This window comes from Lepidochelys kempii, chromosome 25, assembly GCF_965140285.1.
Source record: "Lepidochelys kempii isolate rLepKem1 chromosome 25, rLepKem1.hap1, whole genome shotgun sequence".
Classification (NCBI taxonomy): domain Eukaryota; kingdom Metazoa; phylum Chordata; order Testudines; family Cheloniidae; genus Lepidochelys; species Lepidochelys kempii.
In genome coordinates, this window is record NC_136404.1 from 1,845,867 (window position 1) to 1,869,186 (window position 23,320).

Genomic DNA, 23,320 nt, shown 5'->3' on the forward strand with positions numbered 1-23,320 from the left:
GAACCCTCGTCAGTGAAGCCCCGCCCCCTAATCAGGGCTCAGCTTCTCTCCCAGCAAAAAGCCCCTCCAAGCCTCTACACATACAGATACCACCAATACAAAACCAAACACACACACAAATGCCTTCTCCTCCAACAGAACTCCCTCTCAAACTCCCGTGTTTACAGCACTGTTTGCTAGCTCCTGTGCTGCTGCCTGACTGGATGCTAGCTTTATAGGACCCCTAGTCAGGGAAGTCCCGCCCCCTAATAAGGGCTCAGCTTCTCTCCCAGCACAAAGCCCCTCCAAGCCTCTACACATACAAATACTACCAATACAAAACCAAACACACACACAAATACCTTCTCCTCCAACAGAACTCCCACTCAAACTCCCCTGTTTACAGCTCTCTTTGCTAGCTCCTGTGCCACTGCAGCTGTCTGTGCCACTGCCTGACTGGCTGCTCCCTTTATAGGACCCCTCGTCAGTGAAGCCCCGCCCCCTAATCAGGGCTCAGCTTCTCTCCCAGCACAAAGCCCCTCCAAGCCTCTACACATACAGATACCAACAATACAAAACCAAACACACACACAAATACCTTCTCCTCCAACAGAACTCCCACTCAAACTCCCCTGTTTACAGCTCTCTTTGCTAGCTCCTGTGCCACTGCAGCTGTCTGTGCCGCTGCCTGACTGACTGCTGCCTTTATAGGACCCCTAGTCAGTGAAGCCCCGCCCCCTAATCAGGGCTCAGCTTCTCTCCCAGCACAAATCCCCTCCAAGCCTCTACACATACAGATACTACCAATACAAAACCAAACACACAAACAAATGCCTTCTCCTCCAACAGAACTCCCATTCTAACTCCCCTGTTTACAGCTCTGTTTGCTAGCTCCTGTGCCAATGCAGCTGTCTGTGCTGCTGCCTGACTGGCTGCTACCTTTATAGGACCCCTAGTCAGTGAAGCCCCGCCCCCTAATCAGGGCTCAGATTCTCTCCCAGCACAAAGCCTCTACTCATACAGATACTACCAATACAAAACCAAACACACACAAATACCTTCTCCTCCAACAGAACTCCCTCTCAAACTCCCCTGTTTACAGCTCTGTTTGCTAGCTCCTGTACCGCTGCAGCTGTCTGTGCCGCTGCCTGACTGGCTGCTGCCTTTATAGGACCCCTAGTCAGTGAAGCCCCGCTCCCTAATCAGGGCTCAACTTCGCTCCCAGCACAAAGCCCCTACACATACATATACTACCAATACAAAACAAAGCACACACAAATACCTTCTCCTCCAACAGAACTCCCACTCAAACTCCCCTGTTTACAGCTCTGTTTGCTAGCTCCTGTGCCGCTGCCTGACTGGCTGCTACCTTCATAGGACCCCTAGTCAGTGAAGCCCCGCTCCCTAATCAGGGCTCAGCTTCGCTCCCAGCACAAAGCCCCTCCAAGCCTCTACACATACAAATACTACCAATACAAAACCAAACACACACAAATACCTTCTCCTCAAACAGAAATCCCTCTCAAACTCCCCTGTTTACAGCTCTGTTTGCCAGCTCCTGTGCCGCTGAAGCTGTCTGTGCCGATGCCTGACTGGCTGCTACCTTTATAGGACCCCTAGTCAGTGAAGCCCTGCCCCCTAATCAGGGCTCAGCTTCGCTCCCAGCACAAAGCCCCTGCAAGCCTTTACACATACAGATACTACCAATACAAAACCAAACACACACACAAATACCTTCTCCTCCAACAGAACTCCCACTCAAACTCCGCTGTTTCGAGCTCTGTTTGCTAGCTCCTGTGCCACTGCAGCTGTCTGTGCCGCTGCCTGACTGGCTGCTGCCCTTATAGGACCCCTAGTCAGTGAAGCCCCGCCCCCTAATCAGGGCTCAGCTTCTCTCCCAGCACAAAGCCCCTACACATACAGATACCACCAACACAAAACCAAACACACACAAATACCTTCTCCTCCAACAGAACTCCCACTCAAACTCCCCTGTTTACAGCTCTGTTTGCTAGCTCCTGTACCGCTGCAGCTGTCTGTGTCGCTGTCTGACTGGCTGCTCCCTTTATAGGACCCCTAGTCAGTGAAGCCCCGCCCCCTAATCAAAGCTCAGCTTCGCTCCCAGCACAAAGCCCCTCCAAGCCTCTACACATACAGATACTACCAATACAATACCAAACACACACACAAATACCTTCTCCTCCAACAGAACTCCCACTCAAACTCCCCTGTTTACAGCTCTGTTTGCTAGCTCCTGTGCCGCTGCCTGACTGGCTGCTACCTTTATAGGACCCGTAGTCAGTGAAGCCCCGCCCCCTAATCAGGGCTCAGATTCTCTCCCAGCACAAAGCCTCTACTCATACAGATACTACCAATACAAAACCAAACACACACAAATACCTTCTCCTCCAACAGAACTCCCTCTCAAACTCCCCTGTTTACAGCTCAGTTTTGTAGCTCCTGTTCCGCTGCAGCTGTCTGTGCCCCTGCCTGACTGGCTGCTCCCTTTATAGGACCCCTAGTCAGTGAAGTCCCGCCCCCTAATCAGGGCTCAGCTTCGCTCCTAGCACAAAGCCCCTCCAAGCCTCTACACATACAGATACTACCAATACAATACCAAACACACACACAAATACCTTCTCCTCCAACAGAAGTCCCACTCAAACTCCCCTGTTTACAGCTCTGTTTGCTAGCTCCTGTGCCGCTGCCTGACTGGCTGCTACCTTTATAGGACCCCTAGTCAGTGAAGCCCCGCCCCCTAATCAGGGCTCAGCTTCGCTCCCAGCACAAAGCCCCTCCAAGCCTCTACTCATACAGATACTACCAATACAATACCAAACACACACACAAATACCTTCTCCTCCAACAGAAGTCACACTCAAACTCCCCTGTTTACAGCTCTGTTTGCTAGCTCCTGTACCGCTGCAGCTGTCTGTGTTGCTGCCTCACTGGCTGCTACCTTTATAGGACCCCTAGTCAGTGAAGCCCCGCCCCCTAATCAGGGCTCAGATTCTATCCCAGCACAAAGCCTCTACTCATACAGATACTACCAATACAAAACCAAACACACACAAATACCTTCTCCTCCAACAGAACTCCCTCTCAAACTCCCCTGTTTAAAGCTCTGTTTGCTAGCTCCTGTGCCGCTGCCTGACTGGCTGCTACCTTTATAGGACCCCTCGTCAGTGAAGCCCCGCCCCCTAATCAGGGCTCAGCTTCGCTCCCAGCACAAAGCCCCTCCAAGCCTCTACTCATACAGATACTACCAATACAATACCAAACACACACACAAATACCTTCTCCTCCAACAGAAGTCCCACTCAAACTCCCCTGTTTACAGCTCTGTTTGCTAGCTCCTGTACCGCTGCAGCTGTCTGTGTCGCTGCCTGACTGGCTGCTCCCTTTATAGGACCCCTCGTCAGTGAAGCCCCGCCCCCTAATCAGGGCTCAGCTTCTCTCCCAGCACAAAGCCCCTCCAAGCCTCTACACATACAGATACCACCAATACAAAACCAAACACAAACACAAATACCTTCTCCTCGAACAGAACTCCCACTCAAACTCCCCTGTTCACAGCTCTGTTTGCTAGCTCCTGTGCCGCTGCCTGACTGGCTGCTACCTTTATAGGACCCCTAGTCAGTGAAGCCCCGCCCCCTAATCAGGGCTCAGCTTCTCTCCCAGCACAAAGCCCCTTCAAGCTTCTACACATACAGATACTACCAATACAAACACACACACAAATACCTTCTCCTCCAACAGAACTCCCACTCAAACTCCCCTGCTTACAGCTCTGTTTGCTAGCTCCTGTGCCACTGCAGCTGTCTGTTCCTCTGCCTGACTGGCTGCTACTTTTATAGGACCCCTAGTCAGTGAAGCCCCGCCCCCTAATCAGGGCTCAGCTTCTCTCCCAGCACAAAGCCCCTGCACATACAGATACTGACAATACAAATCCAAACACACACAAATACCTTCTCCTCCAACAGAACTCCAACTCCCCTGTTTACAGCTCTGTTTGCTAGCTCCTGTGCCGCTGCAGCTGTCTTAGCCGCTGCCTGACTGGCTGCTACCTTTATAGGACCCCTAGTCAGTGAAGCCCCGCCCCCTAATCAGGGCTCAGCTTCTCTCCCAGCACAAAGCCCCGCCAAACCCCTACATATACAGACACTACCAATACAAAACCAAACACACACAAATACCTTCTCCTCCAACAGAACTCCCACTCAAACTCCCCTGCTTACAGCTCTGTTTTCTAGCTCCTGTGCCGCTGTCTTTCTGGCTGCTACCTTTATAGGACCCCTAGTCAGTGAAGCCCCGCCCCCTAATCAGGGCTCAGCTTCTCTCCCAGCTCAAAGCCCCTCCAAGCCTCTACACATACAGATACTACCAATACAAAACCAAACACACACAAATACCATCTCCTCCAACAGAACTCCCACACAAACTCCCCTGTTTACAGCTCTGTTTGCTAGCTCCTGTGCCGCTGCCTGACTGGCTGCTACCTTTATAGGACCCCTAGTCAGGGAAGCACCGCCCCCTAATCAGGGCTCAGCTTCTCTCCCAGCACAAAGCCCCTGCACATACAGATACTGACAATACAAAACCAAACACACACAAATACCTTCTCCTCCAACAGAACTCCCACTCCAACTCCCCTGTTTACAGCTCTGTTTGCTAGCTCCTGTGCCGCTGCAGCTGTCTGAGCCGCTGCCTGACTGGCTGCTACCTTTATAGGACCCCCAGTCAGTCAAGCCCCGCCCCCTAATCAGGGCTCAGCTTCTCTCCCAGCACAAAGCCCCTCCAAGCCTCTACACATACAGATACTACCAATAAAAAAACACACACACACAAATATCTTCTCCTCCAACAGAACTCCCACTCAAACTCCCCTGTTTACAGCTCTGTTTGCTAGCTCCTGTGCCGCTGCCTGACTGGCTGCTACGTTTATAGGACCCCTAGTCAGGGAAGCCCCGCCCCCTAATCAGGGCTCAGCTTCTCTCCCAGCACAAAGCCCCTGCACATACAGATACTGACAATACAAATCCAAACACACACAAATTCCTTCTCCTCCAACAGAACTCCAACTCCCCTGTTTACAGATCTGTTTGCTAGCGCCTGTGCCACTGCAGCTGTATGTGCCGCTGCCTGACTGGCTGCTACCTTTATAGGACCCCTAGTCAGTGAAGCCCCGCCCCCTAATCAGGGCTCAGCTTTTCTCCCAGCACAAAGCCCCTCCAAGCCTCTACACATACAGATACTACCAATACGAAACCAAACACACACATATACCTTCTCCTCCAACAGAACTCCCACTCAAACTCCCGTGTTTACAGCACTGTTTGCTAGCTGCTGTGCCGCTGCCTGACTGGCTGCTACCTTTATAGGACGCCTAGTCAGTGAAGCCCCGCCCCCTTCTCAGGGCTCAGCTTCTCTCAAAGCACAAAGCCTCTACACATACAGATACTACCAATACAAAACCAAACACACACAAACACCTTCTCCTCCAACAGAACTCCCACTCATACTCCCCTGTTTACAGCTCTGTTTGCTAGCTCCTGTGCCGCTGCCTGACTGGCTGTTACCTTTCTAGGACCCCTAGTCAGTGAAGCCCCGCCCCCTAATCAGGGCTCAGCTTTTCTCCCAGCACAAAGACCCTACACATACAGATACTACCAATACAAAACCAAACACACACAAATACCTTCTCTTCCAACAGAACTCCCACTCAAACTCCCCTGTTTACAGCTCAGTTTTGTAGCTCCTGTGCCCCTGCAGCTGTCTGTGACGCTGCCTGACTGGCTGCTACAATCATAGGACCCCTAGTCAGCGAAGCCCCGTCCCCTAATCAGGGCTCAGCTTCTCTCCCAGCACAAAGCTCCTCCAAGCCTCTACAAATACAGATACCACCAATACAAAACCAAACACACACACAAATACCTTCTCCTCAAACAGAACTCCCACTCAAACTCCCCTGTTTACAGCTCTATTTGCTAGCTCCAGTGCCGCTGCAGCTCTCTGTGCCGCTGCGTGACTGACTGCTCCCTTTATAGGACCCCTAGTCAGGGAAGACCCGCCCGCTAATCAGGGCTCAGCTTTTCTCCCAGCACAAAGCCCCTACACATACAGATACTACCAATACAAAACCAAACACACACAAACACCTTCTCCTCCAACAGAACTCCCACTCATACTCCCCTGTTTAGAGCTCTGTTTGCTAGCTCCTGTGCCGCTGCCTGACTGGCTGCTACCTTTATAGGACCCCTAGTCAGTGAAGCCCCGCCCCCTAATCAGGGCCCAGCTTCTCTCCCAGCACAAAGCCCCTCCAAGCCTCTACACATACAGATAATACCAATACAAAAACACACACAAATACCTTCTCCTCCAACAGAACTCCCACTCAAACTCCCCTGTTCACAGCTCTGTTTGCTAGCTCCTGTGCCGCTGCCTGACTGGCTGCTACCTTTATAGGACCCCTAGTCAGTGAAGCCCCGCCCCCTAATCAGGGCTCAGCTTCTCTCCCAGCACAAAGCCCCTCCAAGCCTCTACACATACAGATACCAACAATACAAAAGCACACAAACACAAATACCTTCTCTTCCAACAGAACTCCCACTCAAACTCCCCTGTTTACAGCTCTGTTTGCTAGCTCCTGTACCGCTGCAGCTGTCTGTGCAGCTGCCTGACTGGCTGCTCCCTTTATAGGACCCCTAGTCAGTGAAGCCCCGCCCCCTAATCAGGGCTCAGCTTCTCTCCCAGCACAAAGCCCCTCCAAGCCTCTACACATACAGATACTACCAATACAAAACCAAAAACACAAAAATACCTTCTCCTCCAACAGAACTCCGACTCAAACTCCCCTGTTTACAGCTCAGTTTGCTAGCTCCTGTTCCGCTGCAGCTGTCTGTGCCCCTGCCTGACTGGCTGCTCCCTTTATAGGACCCGTAGTCAGTGAAGCCCCGCCCCCTAATCAGGGCTCAGCTTTTCTCCCAGCACAAAGCCCCTACACATACAGATACTACCAATACAAAACCAAACACACACAAATACCTTCTCTTCCAACAGAAGTCCCACTCAAACTCCAATGTTTACAGCTCTGTTTGCTAGCTCCTGTGCCGCTGCCTGACTGGCTGCTACCTTTATAGGAACCCTAGTAAGTGAAGCCCCGCCCCCTAATCAGGGCTCAGCTTCTGTCCCAGCACAAAGCCACTCCAATCCTCTACGCATACAGATACTACCAATACAAAACCAAACACACACAAATACCTTCTCCTCCAACAGAACTCCCTCTCAAACTCCCCTGTTTACAGCTCAGTTTTGTAGCTCCTGTGCCCCTGCAGCTGTCTGTGACGCTGCCTGACTGGCTGCTACAATCATAGGACCCCTAGTCAGCGAAGCCCCGTCCCCTAATCAGGGCTCAGCTTCTCTCCCAGCACAAAGCTCCTCCAAGCCTCTACAAATACAGATACCACCAATACAAAACCAAACACACACACAAATACCTTCTCCTCAAACAGAACTCCCACTCAAACTCCCCTGTTTACAGCTCTATTTGCTAGCTCCAGTGCCGCTGCAGCTCTCTGTGCCGCTGCCTGACTGACTGCTACAATCATAGGACCCCTAGTCAGGGAAGCCCCGCCCGCTAATCAGGGCTCAGCTTTTCTCCCAGCACAAAGCCCCTACACATACAGATACTACCAATACAAAACCAAACACACACAAACACCTTCTCCTCCAACAGAACTCCCACTCATACTCCCCTGTTTAGAGCTCTGTTTGCTAGCTCCTGTGCTGCTGCCTGACTGGCTGCTACCTTTATAGGACCCCTAGTCAGGGAAGCACCGCCCCCTAATCAGGGCTCAGCTTCTCTCCCAGCACAAAGCCCCTGCACATACAGATACTGACAATACAAAACCAAACACACACAAATACCTTCTCCTCCAACAGAACTCCCACTCCAACTCCCCTGTTTACAGCTCTGTTTGCGAGCTCCTGTGCCGCTGCAGCTGTCTGTTCCTCTGCCTGACTGGCTGCTACCTTTATAGGACCCCTAGTCAGTGAAGCCCCGCCCCCTAATCAGGGCTCAGCTTCTCTCCCAGCACCTAGCCCCTCCAAGCCTCTACACATACAGATACTACCAATACAAAAACACACACAAATACCTTCTCCTCCAACAGAACTCCCACTCAAACTCCCCTGCTTAGAGCTCTGTTTGCTTGCTCCTGTGCCGCTCTCTGACTGGCTGCTACCTTTATAAGACCCCTAGTCAGTGAAGCCCCGCCCCCTAATCAGGGCTCAGCTTCTCTCCCAGCACCTAGCCCCTCCAAGCCTCTACACATACAGATACTACCAATACAAACACACACACAAATACCTTCTCCTCCAACAGAACTCCCACTCAAACTCCCCTGCTTACAGCTCTGTTTGCTAGCTCCTGTGCCGCTGCAGCTGTCTGTTCCTCTGCCTGACTGGCTGCTACTTTTATAGGACCCCTAGTCAGTGAAGCCCCGCCCCCTAATCAGGGCTCAGCTTCTCTCCCAGCACAAAGCCCCTGCACATACAGATACTGACAATACAAGTCCAAACACACACAAATACCTTCTCCTCCAACAGAACTCCAACTCCCCTGTTTACAGCTCTGTTTGCTAGCTCCTGTGCCGCTGCAGCTGTCTTAGCCGCTGCCTGACTGGCTGCTACCTTTAGAGGACCCCTAGTCAGTGAAGCCCCGCCCCCTAATCAGGGCTCAGCTTCTCTCCCAGCACAAAGCCCCGCCAAACCCCTACACATACAGATACTACCAATACAAAACCAAACACACACAAATACCTTCTCCTCCAACAGAACTCCCACACAAACTCCCCTGTTTACAGCTGTTTGCTAGCTCCTGTGCCGATGCCTGACTGGCTGCTACCTTTATAGGACCCCTAGTCAGTGAAGCCCCGCCCCCTAATCAGGGCTCAGCTTCTCTCCCAGCAAAAAGCCCCTACACATACAGATACCACCAATACAAAACCAAACACACACAAATACCTTCTCCTCCAACAGAACTCCCACTCAAACTCCCGTGTTTACAGCACTGTTTGCTAGCTCCTGTGCTGCTGCCTGACTGGATGCTAGCTTTATAGGACCCCTAGTCAGGGAAGTCCCGCCCCCTAATAAGGGCTCAGCTTCTCTCCCAGCACAAAGCCCCTCCAAGCCTCTACACATACAAATACTACCAATACAAAACCAAACACACACACAAATACCTTCTCCTCCAACAGAACTCCCACTCAAACTCCCCTGTTTACAGCTCTCTTTGCTAGCTCCTGTGCCACTGCAGCTGTCTGTCCCGCTGCCTGACTGGCTGCTCCCTTTATAGGACCCCTCGTCAGTGAAGCCCCGCCCCCTAATCAGGGCTCAGCTTCTCTCCCAGCACAAAGCCCCTCCAAGCCTCTACACATACAGATACTACCAATACAAAACCAAACACACACACAAATGCCTTCTCCTCCAACAGAACTCCCATTCTAACTCCCCTGTTTACAGCTCTGTTTGCTAGCTCCTGTGCCAATGCAGCTGTCTGTGCTGCTGCCTGACTGGCTGCTACCTTTATAGGACCCCTAGTCAGTGAAGCCCCGCCCCCTAATCAGGGCTCAGATTCTCTCCCAGCACAAAGCCTCTACTCATACAGATACTACCAATACAAAACCAAACACACACAAATACCTTCTCCTCCAACAGAACTCCCTCTCAAACTCCCCTGTTTACAGCTCTGTTTGCTAGCTCCTGTACCGCTGCAGCTGTCTGTGCCGCTGCCTGACTGGCTGCTGCCTTTATAGGACCCCTAGTCAGTGAAGCCCCGCTCCCTAATCAGGGCTCAACTTCGCTCCCAGCACAAAGCCCCTACACATACAGATACTACCAATACAAAACAAAGCACACACAAATACCTTCTCCTCCAACAGAACTCCCACTCAAACTCCCCTGTTTACAGCTCTGTTTGCTAGCTCCTGTGCCGCTGCCTGACTGGCTGCTACCTTCATAGGACCCCTAGTCAGTGAAGCCCCGCTCCCTAATCAGGGCTCAGCTTCGCTCCCAGCACAAAGCCCCTCCAAGCCTCTACACATACAAATACTACCAATACAAAACCAAACACACACAAATACCTTCTCCTCAAACAGAAATCCCTCTCAAACTCCCCTGTTTACAGCTCTGTTTGCCAGCTCCTGTGCCGCTGCAGCTGTCTGTGCCGCTGCCTGACTGGCTGCTACCTTCATAGGACCCCTAGTCAGTGAAGCCCTGCCCCCTAATCAGGGCTCAGCTTCGCTCCCAGCACAAAGCCCCTGCAAGCCTTTACACATACAGATACTACCAATACAAAACCAAACACACACACAAATACCTTCTCCTCCAACAGAACTCCCACTCAAACTCCGCTGTTTCGAGCTCTGTTTGCTAGCTCCTGTGCCACTGCAGCTGTCTGTGCCGCTGCCAGACTGGCTGCTGCCCTTATAGGACCCCTAGTCAGTGAAGCCCCGCCCCCTAATCAGGGCTCAGCTTCTCTCCCAGCACAAAGCCCCTACACATACAGATACCACCAACACAAAACCAAACACACACAAATACCTTCTCCTCCAACAGAACTCCCACTCAAACTCCCCTGTTTACAGCTCTGTTTGCTAGCTCCTGTACCGCTGCAGCTGTCTGTGTCGCTGTCTGACTGGCTGCTCCCTTTATAGGACCCGTAGTCAGTGAAGCCCCGCCCCCTAATCAGGGCTCAGCTTCGCTCCCAGCACAAAGCCCCTCCAAGCCTCTACACATACAGATACTACCAATACAATACCAAACACACACACAAATACCTTCTCCTCCAACAGAACTCCCACTCAAACTCCCCTGTTTACAGCTCTGTTTGCTAGCTCCTGTGCCGCTGCCTGACTGGCTGCTACCTTTATAGGACCCGTAGTCAGTGAAGCCCCGCCCCCTAATCAGGGCTCAGATTCTCTCCCAGCACAAAGCCTCTACTCATACAGATACTACCAATACAAAACCAAACACACACAAATACCTTCTCCTCCAACAGAACTCCCTCTCAAACTCCCCTGTTTACAGCTCAGTTTTGTAGCTCCTGTTCCGCTGCAGCTGTCTGTGCCCCTGCCTGACTGGCTGCTCCCTTTATAGGACCCCTCGTCAGTGAAGTCCCGCCCCCTAATCAGGGCTCAGCTTCGCTCCCAGCACAAAGCCCCTCCAAGCCTCTACACATACAGATACTACCAATACAATACCAAACACACACACAAATACCTTCTCCTCCAACAGAAGTCCCACTCAAACTCCCCTGTTTACAGCTCTGTTTGCTAGCTCCTGTGCCGCTGCCTGACTGGCTGCTACCTTTATAGGACCCCTAGTCAGTGAAGCCCCGCCCCCTAATCAGGGCTCAGCTTCGCTCCCAGCACAAAGCCCCTCCAAGCCTCTACTCATACAGATACTACCAATACAATACCAAACACACACACAAATACCTTCTCCTCCAACAGAAGTCACACTCAAACTCCCCTGTTTACAGCTCTGTTTGCTAGCTCCTGTACCGCTGCAGCTGTCTGTGTTGCTGCCTCACTGGCTGCTACCTTTATAGGACCCCTTGTCAGTGAAGCCCCGCCCCCTAATCAGGGCTCAGATTCTATCCCAGCACAAAGCCTCTACTCATACAGATACTACCAATACAAAACCAAACACACACAAATACCTTCTCCTCCAACAGAACTCCCTCTCAAACTCCCCTGTTTAAAGCTCTGTTTGCTAGCTCCTGTGCCGCTGCCTGACTGGCTGCTACCTTTATAGGACCCCTCGTCAGTGAAGCCCCGCCCCCTAATCAGGACTCAGCTTCGCTCCCAGCACAAAGCCCCTCCAAGCCTCTACTCATACAGATACTACCAATACAATACCAAACACACACACAAATACCTTCTCCTCCAACAGAAGTCCCACTCAAACTCCCCTGTTTACAGCTCTGTTTGCTAGCTCCTGTACCGCTGCAGCTGTCTGTGTTGCTGCCTGACTGGCTGCTCCCTTTATAGGAACCCTCGTCAGTGAAGCCCCGCCCCCTAATCAGGGCTCAGCTTCTCTCCCAGCAAAAAGCCCCTACACATACAGATACCACCAATACAAAACCAAACACACACAAATACCTTCTCCTCCAACAGAACTCCCACTCAAACTCCCGTGTTTACAGCACTGTTTGCTAGCTCCTGTGCTGCTGCCTGACTGGATGCTAGCTTTATAGGACCCCTAGTCAGGGAAGTCCCGCCCCCTAATAAGGGCTCAGCTTCTCTCCCAGCACAAAGCCCCTCCAAGCCTCTACACATACAAATACTACCAATACAAAACCAAACACACACAAATACCTTCTCCTCCAACAGAACTCCCACTCAAACTCCCGTGTTTACAGCACTGTTTGCTAGCTGCTGTGCCTCTGCCTGACTGGCTGCTACCTTTATAGGACGCCTCGTCAGTGAAGCCCCGCCCCCTAATCAGGGCTCAGCTTCTCTCCCAGCACAAAGCCCCTCCAAGCCTCTACACATACAGATACCAACAATACAAAACCAAACACACACACAAATACCTTCTCCTCCAACAGAACTCCCACTCAAACTCCCCTGTTTACAGCTCTCTTTGCTAGCTCCTGTGCCACTGCAGCTGTCTGTGCCGCTGCCTGACTGGCTGCTCCCTTTATAGGACCCCTCGTCAGTGAAGCCCCGCCCCCTAATCAGGGCTCAGCTTCTCTCCCAGCACAAAGCCCCTCCAAGCCTCTACACATACAGATACCAACAATACAAAACCAAACACACACACAAATACCTTCTCCTCCAACAGAACTCCCACTCAAACTCCCCTGTTTACAGCTCTCTTTGCTAGCTCCTGTGCCACTGCAGCTGTCCTTGCCGCTGCCTGACTGACTGCTGCCTTTATAGGACCCCTAGTCAGTGAAGCCCCGCCCCCTAATCAGGGCTCAGCTTCTCTCCCAGCACAAATCCCCTCCAAGCCTCTACACATACAGATACTACCAATACAAAACCAAACACACACACAAATGCCTTCTCCTCCAACAGAACTCCCATTCAAACTCCCCTGTTTACAGCTCTGTTTGCTAGCTCCTGTGCCAATGCAGCTGTCTGTGCTGCTGCCTGACTGGCTGCTACCTTTATAGGACCCCTAGTCAGTGAAGCCCCGCCCCCTAATCAGGGCTCAGATTCTCTCCCAGCACAAAGCCTCTACTCATACAGATACTACCAATACAAAACCAAACACACACAAATACCTTCTCCTCCAACAGAACTCCCTCTCAAACTCCCCTGTTTACAGCTCTGTTTGCTAGCTCCTGTACCGCTGCAGCTGTCTGTGCCGCTGCCTGACTGGCTGCTGCCTTTATAGGACCCCTAGTCAGTGAAGCCCCGCTCCCTAATCAGGGCTCAACTTCGCTCCCAGCACAAAGCCCCTACACATACAGATACTACCAATACAAAACAAAGCACACACAAATACCTTCTCCTCCAACAGAACTCCCACTCAAACTCCCCTGTTTACAGCTCTGTTTGCTAGCTCCTGTGCCGCTGCCTGACTGGCTGCTACCTTCATAGGACCCCTAGTCAGTGAAGCCCCGCTCCCTAATCAGGGCTCAGCTTCGCTCCCAGCACAAAGCCCCTCCAAGCCTCTGCACATACAGATACTACCAATACAAAACCAAACACACACAAATACCTTCTCCTCAAACAGAAATCCCTCTCAAACTCCCCTGTTTACAGCTCTGTTTGCCAGCTCCTGTGCCGCTGCAGCTGTCTGTGCCGATGCCTGACTGGCTGCTACCTTTATAGGACCCCTAGTCAGTGAAGCCCCGCCCCCTAATCAGGGCTCAGCTTCTCTCCCAGCACAAAGCCCCTGCACATACAGATACCACCAATACAAAACCAAACACACACAAATACCTTCTGCTCCAACAGAACTCCCACTCAAACTCCCCTGCTTACAGCTCTGTTTGCTAGCTCCTGTGCCGCTGCAGCTGTCTGTGCCGCTGCCTGACTGGCTGCTACCTTCATAGGACCCCTAGTCAGTGAAGCCCTGCCCCCTAATCAGGGCTCAGCTTCGCTCCCAGCACAAAGCCCCTGCAAGCCTTTACACATACAGATACTACCAATACAAAACCAAACACACACACAAATACCTTCTCCTCCAACAGAACTCCCACTCAAACTCCCCTGTTTACAGCTCTGTTTGCTAGCTCCTGTACCGCTGCAGCTGTCTGTGTCGCTGCCTGACTGGCTGCTCCCTTTATAGGACCCCTAGTCAGTGAAGCCCCGCCCCCTAATCAGGGCTCAGCTTCGCTCCCAGCACAAAGCCCCTCCAAGCCTCTACACATACAGATACTACCAATACAATACCAAACACACACACAAATACCTTCTCCTCCAACAGAACTCCCACTCAAACTCCCCTGTTTACAGCTCTGTTTGCTAGCTCCTGTGCCGCTGCCTGACTGGCTGCTACCTTTATAGGACCCCTAGTCAGTGAAGCCCCGCCCCCTAATAAGGGCTCAGCTTCGCTCCCAGCACAAAGCCCCTCCAAGCCTCTACACATACAGATACTACCAATACAAAACCAAACACACACACAAATAGCTTCTCCTCCAACAGAACTCCCACTCAAACTCCCCTGTTTACAGCTCTGTTTGCTAGCTCCTGTGCCGCTGCCTGACTGGCTGCTACCTTTATAGGACCCGTAGTCAGTGAAGCCCCGCCCCCTAATCAGGGCTCAGATTCTCTCCCAGCACAAAGCCTCTACTCCTACAGATACTACCAATACAAAACCAAACACACACAAATACCTTCTCCTCCAACAGAACTCCCTCTCAAACTCCCCTGTTTACAGCTCAGTTTTGTAGCTCCTGTTCCGCTGCAGCTGTCTGTGCCCCTGCCTGACTGGCTGCTCCCTTTATAGGACCCCTAGTCAGTGAAGTCCCGCCCCCTAATCAGGGCTCAGCTTCGCTCCCAGCACAAAGCCCCTCCAAGCGTCTACACATACAGATACTACCAATACAATACCAAACACACACACAAATACCTTCTCCTCCAACAGAAGTCCCACTCAAACTCCCCTGTTTACAGCTCTGTTTGCTAGCTCCTGTGCCGCTGCCTGACTGGCTGCTACCTTTATAGGACCCCTCGTCAGTGAAGCCCCGCCCCCTAATCAGGGCTCAGCTTCGCTCCCAGCACAAAGCCCCTCCAAGCCTCTACTCATACAGATACTACCAATACAATACCAAACACACACACAAATACCTTCTCCTCCAACAGAAGTCCCACTCAAACTCCCCTGTTTACAGCTCTGTTTGCTAGCTCCTGTACCGCTGCAGCTGTCTGTGTTGCTGCCTGACTGGCTGCTCCCTTTATAGGAACCCTCGTCAGTGAAGCCCCGCCCCCTAATCAGGGCTCAGCTTCTCTCCCAGCACAAAGCCCCTCCAAGCCTCTACACATACAGATACCACCAATACAAAACCAAACACACACACAAATGCCTTCTCCTCCAACAGAACTCCCTCTCAAACTCCCCTGTTTACAGCTCTGTTTGCTAGCTCCAGTGCCGCTGCAGCTGTCTGTGCCGCTGCCTGACTGGCTGCTACCTTTATAGGACCCCTAGTCAGTGAAGCCCCGCCCCCTAATCAGGGCTCAGCTTCTCTCCCAGCAAAAAGCCCCTACACATACAGATACCACCAATACAAAACCAAACACACACAAATACCTTCTCCTCCAACAGAACTCCCACTCAAACTCCCGTGTTTACAGCACTGTTTGCTAGCTCCTGTGCTGCTGCCTGACTGGATGCTAGCTTTATAGGACCCCTAGTCAGGGAAGTCCCGCCCCCTAATAAGGGCTCAGCTTCTCTCCCAGCACAAAGCCCCTCCAAGCCTCTACACATACAAATACTACCAATACAAAACCAAACACACACAAATACCTTCTCCTCCAACAGAACTCCCACTCAAACTCCCGTGTTTACAGCACTGTTTGCTAGCTGCTGTGCCGCTGCCTGACTGGCTGCTACCTTTATAGGACGCCTAGTCAGTGAAGCCCCGCCCCCTTATCAGGGCTCAGCTTCTCTCCCAGCACAAAGCCTCTACACATACAGATACTACCAATACAAAATCAAACACACACAAACACCTTCTCCTCCAACAGAACTCCCACTCATACTCCCCTGTTTACAGCTCTGTTTGCTAGCTCCTGTGCCGCTGCCTGACTGGCTGCTACCTTTATAGGACCCCTAGTCAGTGAAGCCCCGCCCCCTAATCAGGGCTCAGCTTCGCCCCCAGCACAAAGCCCCTCCAAGCCTCTACACATACAGATACTACCAATACAAAACCAAAAACACACACAAATACCTTCTCCTCCAACAGAACTCCAACTCAAACTCCCCTGTTTACAGCTCTGTTTGCTAGCTCCTGTACCGCTGCACCTGTCTGTGTCGCTGCCTGACTGGCTGCTCCCTTTATAGGACCCCTCGTCAGTGAAGCCCCGCCCCCTAATCAGGGCTCAGCTTCTCTCCCAGCACAAAGCCCCTCCAAGCCTCTACACATACAGATACCAACAATACAAAACCAAACACACACACAAATACCTTCTCCTCCAACAGAACTCCCACTCAAACTCCCCTGTTTACAGCTCTCTTTGCTAGCTCCTGTGCCACTGCAGCTGTCTGTGCCGCTGCCTGACTGCTGCCTTTATAGGACCCCTAGTCAGTGAAGCCCCGCCCCCTAATCAGGGCTCAGCTTCTCTCCCAGCACAAATCCCCTCCAAGCCTCTACACATACAGATACTACCAATACAAAACCAAACACACACACAAATGCCTTCTCCTCCAACAGAACTCCCATTCAAACTCCCCTGTTTACAGCTCTGTTTGCTAGCTCCTGTGCCAATGCAGCTGTCTGTGCTGCTGCCTGACTGGCTGCTACCTTTATAGGACCCCTAGTCAGTGAAGCCCCGCCCCCTAATCAGGGCTCAGATTCTCTCCCAGCACAAAGCCTCTACTCATACAGATACTACCAATACAAAACCAAACACACACAAATACCTTCTCCTCCAACAGAACTCCCTCTCAAACTCCCCTGTTTACAGCTCTGTTTGCTAGCTCCTGTACCGCTGCAGCTGTCTGTGCCGCTGCCTGACTGGCTGCTGCCTTTATAGGACCCCTAGTCAGTGAAGCCCCGCTCCCTAATCAGGGCTCAACTTCGCTCCCAACACAAAGCCCCTACACATACAGATACTACCAATACAAAACAAAGCACACACAAATACCTTCTCCTCCAACAGAACTCCCACTCAAACTCCCCTGTTTACAGCTCTGTTTGCTAGCTCCTGTGCCGCTGCCTGACTGGCTGCTACCTTCATAGGACCCCTACTCAGTGAAGCCCCGCTCCCTAATCAGGGCTCAGCTTCGCTCCCAGCACAAAGCCCCTCCAAGCCTCTGCACATACAGATACTACCAATACAAAACCAAACACACACAAATACCTTCTCCTCAAACAGAAATCCCTCTCAAACTCCCCTGTTTACAGCTCTGTTTGCCAGCTCCTGTGCCGCTGCAGCTGTCTGTGCCGATGCCTGACTGGCTGCTACCTTTATAGGACCCCTAGTCAGTGAAGCCCCGCCCCCTCATCAGGGCTCAGCTTCTCTCCCAGCACAAAGCCCCTGCACATACAGATACCACCAATACAAAACCAAACACACACAAATACCTTCTGCTCCAACAGAACTCCCACTCAAACTCCCCTGCTTACAGCTCTGTTTGCTAGCTCCTGTGCCGCTGCAGCTGTCTGTGCCGCTGCCTGACTGGCTGCTACCTTCATAGGACCCCTAGTCAGTGAAGCCCTGCCCCCTAATCAGGGCTCAGCTTCGCTCCCAGCACAAAGCCCCTGCAAGCCTTTACACATACAGATACTACCAATACAAAACCAAACACACACACAAATACCTTCTCCTCCAACAGAACTCCCACTCAAACTCCGCTGTTTCGAGCTCTGTTTGCTAGCTCCTGTGCCACTGCAGCTGTCTGTGCCGCTGCCTGACTGGCTGCTGCCCTTATAGGACCCCCTAGTCAGTGAAGCCCCGCCCCCTAATCAGGGCTCAGCTTCTCTCCCAGCACAAAGCCCCTACACATACAGATACCACCAACACAAAACCAAACACACACAAATACCTTCTCCTCCAACAGAACTCCCACTCAAACTCCCCTGTTTACAGCTCTCTTTGCTAGCTCCTGTACCGCTGCAGCTGTCTGTGTCGCTGCCTGACTGGCTGCTCCCTTTATAGGACCCCTAGTCAGTGAAGCCCCGCCCCCTAATCAGGGCTCAGCTTCGCTCCCAGCACAAAGCCCCTCCAAGCCTCTACACATACAGATACTACCAATACAATACCAAACACACACACAAATACCTTCTCCTCCAACAGAACTCCCACTCAAACTCCCCTGTTTACAGCTCTGTTTGCTAGCTCCTGTGCCGCTGCCTGACTGGCTGCTACCTTTATAGGACCCCTAGTCAGTGAAGCCCCGCCCCCTAATAAGGGCTCAGCTTCGCTCCCAGCACAAAGCCCCTCCAAGCCTCTACACATACAGATACTACCAATACAAAACCAAACACACACACAAATAGCTTCTCCTCCAACAGAACTCCCACTCAAACTCCCCTGTTTACAGCTCTGTTTGCTAGCTCCTGTGCCGCTGCCTGACTGGCTGCTACCTTTATAGGACCCGTAGTCAGTGAAGCCCCGCCCCCTAATCAGGGCTCAGATTCTCTCCCAGCACAAAGCCTCTACTCATACAGATACTACCAATACAAAACCAAACACACACAAATACCTTCTCCTCCAACAGAACTCCCTCTCAAACTCCCCTGTTTACAGCTCAGTTTTGTAACTCCTGTTCCGCTGCAGCTGTCTGTGCCCCTGCCTGACTGGCTGCTCCCTTTATAGGACCCCTAGTCAGTGAAGTCCCGCCCCCTAATCAGGGCTCAGCTTCGCTCTCAGCACAAAGCCCCTCCAAGCCTCTACACATACAGATACTACCAATACAATACCAAACACACACACAAATACCTTCTCCTCCAACAGAAGTCCCACTCAAACTCCCCTGTTTACAGCTCTGTTTGCTAGCTCCTGTGCCGCTGCCTGACTGGCTGCTAACTTTATAGGACCCCTAGTCAGTGAAGCCCCGCCCCCTAATCAGGGCTCAGCTTCGCTCCCAGCACAAAGCCCCTCCAAGCCTCTACTCATACAGATACTACCAATACAATACCAAACACACACACAAATACCTTCTCCTCCAACAGAAGTCACACTCAAACTCCCCTGTTTACAGCTCTGTTTGCTAGCTCCTGTACCGCTGCAGCTGTCTGTGTTGCTGCCTCACTGGCTGCTACCTTTATAGGACCCCTAGTCAGTGAAGCCACGCCCCCTAATCAGGGCTCAGATTCTATCCCAGCACAAAGCCTCTACTCATACAGATACTACCAATACAAAACCAAACACACACAAATACCTTCTCCTCCAACAGAACTCCCTCTCAAACTCCCCTGTTTAAAGCTCTGTTTGCTAGCTCCTGTGCCGCTGCCTGACTGGCTGCTACCTTTATAGGACCCCTCGTCAGTGAAGCCCCGCCCCCTAATCAGGGCTCAGCTTCGCTCCCAGCACAAAGCCCCTCCAAGCCTCTACTCATACAGATACTACCAATACAATACCAAACACACACACAAATACCTTCTCCTCCAACAGAAGTCCCACTCATACTCCCCTGTTTACAGCTCTGTTTGCTAGCTCCTGTGCCGCTGCCTGACTGGCTGCTACCTTTATAGGACCCCTAGTCAGTGAAGCCCCGCCCCCTAATCAGGGCTCAGCTTCGCCCCCAGCACAAAGCCCCTCCAAGCCTCTACACATACAGATACTACCAATACAAAACCAAAAACACACACAAATACCTTCTCCTCCAACAGAACTCCAACTCAAACTCCCCTGTTTACAGCTCTGTTTGCTAGCTCCTGTACCGCTGCACCTGTCTGTGTCGCTGCCTGACTGGCTGCTCCCTTTATAGGACCCCTCGTCAGTGAAGCCCCGCCCCCTAATCAGGGCTCAGCTTCTCTCCCAGCACAAAGCCCCTCCAAGCCTCTACACATACAGATACCAACAATACAAAACCAAACACACACACAAATACCTTCTCCTCCAACAGAACTCCCACTCAAACTCCCCTGTTTACAGCTCTCTTTGCTAGCTCCTGTGCCACTGCAGCTGTCTGTGCCGCTGCCTGACTGACTGCTGCCTTTATAGGACCCCTAGTCAGTGAAGCCCCGCCCCCTAATCAGGGCTCAGCTTCTCTCCCAGCACAAATCCCCTCCAAGCCTCTACACATACAGATACTACCAATACAAAACCAAACACACACACAAATGCCTTCTCCTCCAACAGAACTCCCATTCAAACTCCCCTGTTTACAGCTCTGTTTGCTAGCTCCTGTGCCAATGCAGCTGTCTGTGCTGCTGCCTGACTGGCTGCTACCTTTATAGGACCCCTAGTCAGTGAAGCCCCGCCCCCTAATCAGGGCTCAGATTCTCTCCCAGCACAAAGCCTCTACTCATACAGATACTACCAATACAAAACCAAACACACACAAATACCTTCTCCTCCAACAGAACTCCCTCTCAAACTCCCCTGTTTACAGCTCTGTTTGCTAGCTCCTGTACCGCTGCAGCTGTCTGTGCCGCTGCCTGACTGGCTGCTGCCTTTATAGGACCCCTAGTCAGTGAAGCCCCGCTCCCTAATCAGGGCTCAACTTCGCTCCCAACACAAAGCCCCTACACATACAGATACTACCAATACAAAACAAAGCACACACAAATACCTTCTCCTCCAACAGAACTCCCACTCAAACTCCCCTGTTTACAGCTCTGTTTGCTAGCTCCTGTGCCGCTGCCTGACTGGCTGCTACCTTCATAGGACCCCTACTCAGTGAAGCCCCGCTCCCTAATCAGGGCTCAGCTTCGCTCCCAGCACAAAGCCCCTCCAAGCCTCTGCACATACAGATACTACCAATACAAAACCAAACACACACAAATACCTTCTCCTCAAACAGAAATCCCTCTCAAACTCCCCTGTTTACAGCTCTGTTTGCCAGCTCCTGTGCCGCTGCAGCTGTCTGTGCCGATGCCTGACTGGCTGCTACCTTTATAGGACCCCTAGTCAGTGAAGCCCCGCCCCCTAATCAGGGCTCAGCTTCTCTCCCAGCACAAAGCCCCTGCACATACAGATACCACCAATACAAAACCAAACACACACAAATACCTTCTGCTCCAACAGAACTCCCACTCAAACTCCCCTGATTACAGCTCTGTTTGCTAGCTCCTGTGCCGCTGCAGCTGTCTGTGCCGCTGCCTGACTGGCTGCTACCTTCATAGGACCCCTAGTCAGTGAAGCCCTGCCCCCTAATCAGGGCTCAGCTTCGCTCCCAGCACAAAGCCCCTGCAAGCCTTTACACATACAGATACTACCAATACAAAACCAAACACACACACAAATACCTTCTCCTCCAACAGAACTCCCACTCAAACTCCGCTGTTTCGAGCTCTGTTTGCTAGCTCCTGTGCCACTGCAGCTGTCTGTGCCGCTGCCTGACTGGCTGCTGCCCTTATAGGACCCCCTAGTCAGTGAAGCCCCGCCCCCTAATCAGGGCTCAGCTTCTCTCCCAGCACAAAGCCCCTACACATACAGATACCACCAACACAAAACCAAACACACACAAATACCTTCTCCTCCAACAGAACTCCCACTCAAACTCCCCTGTTTACAGCTCTCTTTGCTAGCTCCTGTACCGCTGCAGCTGTCTGTGTCGCTGCCTGACTGGCTGCTCCCTTTATAGGACCCCTAGTCAGTGAAGCCCCGCCCCCTAATCAGGGCTCAGCTTCGCTCCCAGCACAAAGCCCCTCCAAGCCTCTACACATACAGATACTACCAATACAATACCAAACACACACACAAATACCTTCTCCTCCAACAGAACTCCCACTCAAACTCCCCTGTTTACAGCTCTGTTTGCTAGCTCCTGTGCCGCTGCCTGACTGGCTGCTACCTTTATAGGACCCCTAGTCAGTGAAGCCCCGCCCCCTAATAAGGGCTCAGCTTCGCTCCCAGCACAAAGCCCCTCCAAGCCTCTACACATACAGATACTACCAATACAAAACCAAACACACACACAAATAGCTTCTCCTCCAACAGAACTCCCACTCAAACTCCCCTGTTTACAGCTCTGTTTGCTAGCTCCTGTGCCGCTGCCTGACTGGCTGCTACCTTTATAGGACCCGTAGTCAGTGAAGCCCCGCCCCCTAATCAGGGCTCAGATTCTCTCCCAGCACAAAGCCTCTACTCATACAGATACTACCAATACAAAACCAAACACACACAAATACCTTCTCCTCCAACAGAACTCCCTCTCAAACTCCCCTGTTTACAGCTCAATTTTGTAACTCCTGTTCCGCTGCAGCTGTCTGTGCCCCTGCCTGACTGGCTGCTCCCTTTATAGGACCCCTAGTCAGTGAAGTCCCGCCCCCTAATCAGGGCTCAGCTTCGCTCTCAGCACAAAGCCCCTCCAAGCCTCTACACATACAGATACTACCAATACAATACCAAACACACACACAAATACCTTCTCCTCCAACAGAAGTCCCACTCAAACTCCCCTGTTTACAGCTCTGTTTGCTAGCTCCTGTGCCGCTGCCTGACTGGCTGCTAACTTTATAGGACCCCTAGTCAGTGAAGCCCCGCCCCCTAATCAGGGCTCAGCTTCGCTCCCAGCACAAAGCCCCTCCAAGCCTCTACTCATACAGATACTACCAATACAATACCAAACACACACACAAATACCTACTCCTCCAACAGAAGTCACACTCAAACTCCCCTGTTTACAGCTCTGTTTGCTAGCTCCTGTACCGCTGCAGCTGTCTGTGTTGCTGCCTCACTGGCTGCTACCTTTATAGGACCCCTAGTCAGTGAAGCCCCGCCCCCTAATCAGGGCTCAGATTCTATCCCAGCACAAAGCCTCTACTCATACAGATACTACCAATACAAAACCAAACACACACAAATACCTTCTCCTCCAACAGAACTCCCTCTCAAACTCCCCTGTTTAAAGCTCTGTTTGCTAGCTCCTGTGCCGCTGCCTGACTGGCTGCTACCTTTATAGGACCCCTCGTCAGTGAAGCCCCGCCCCCTAATCAGGGCTCAGCTTCGCTCCCAGCACAAAGCCCCTCCAAGCCTCTACTCATACAGAT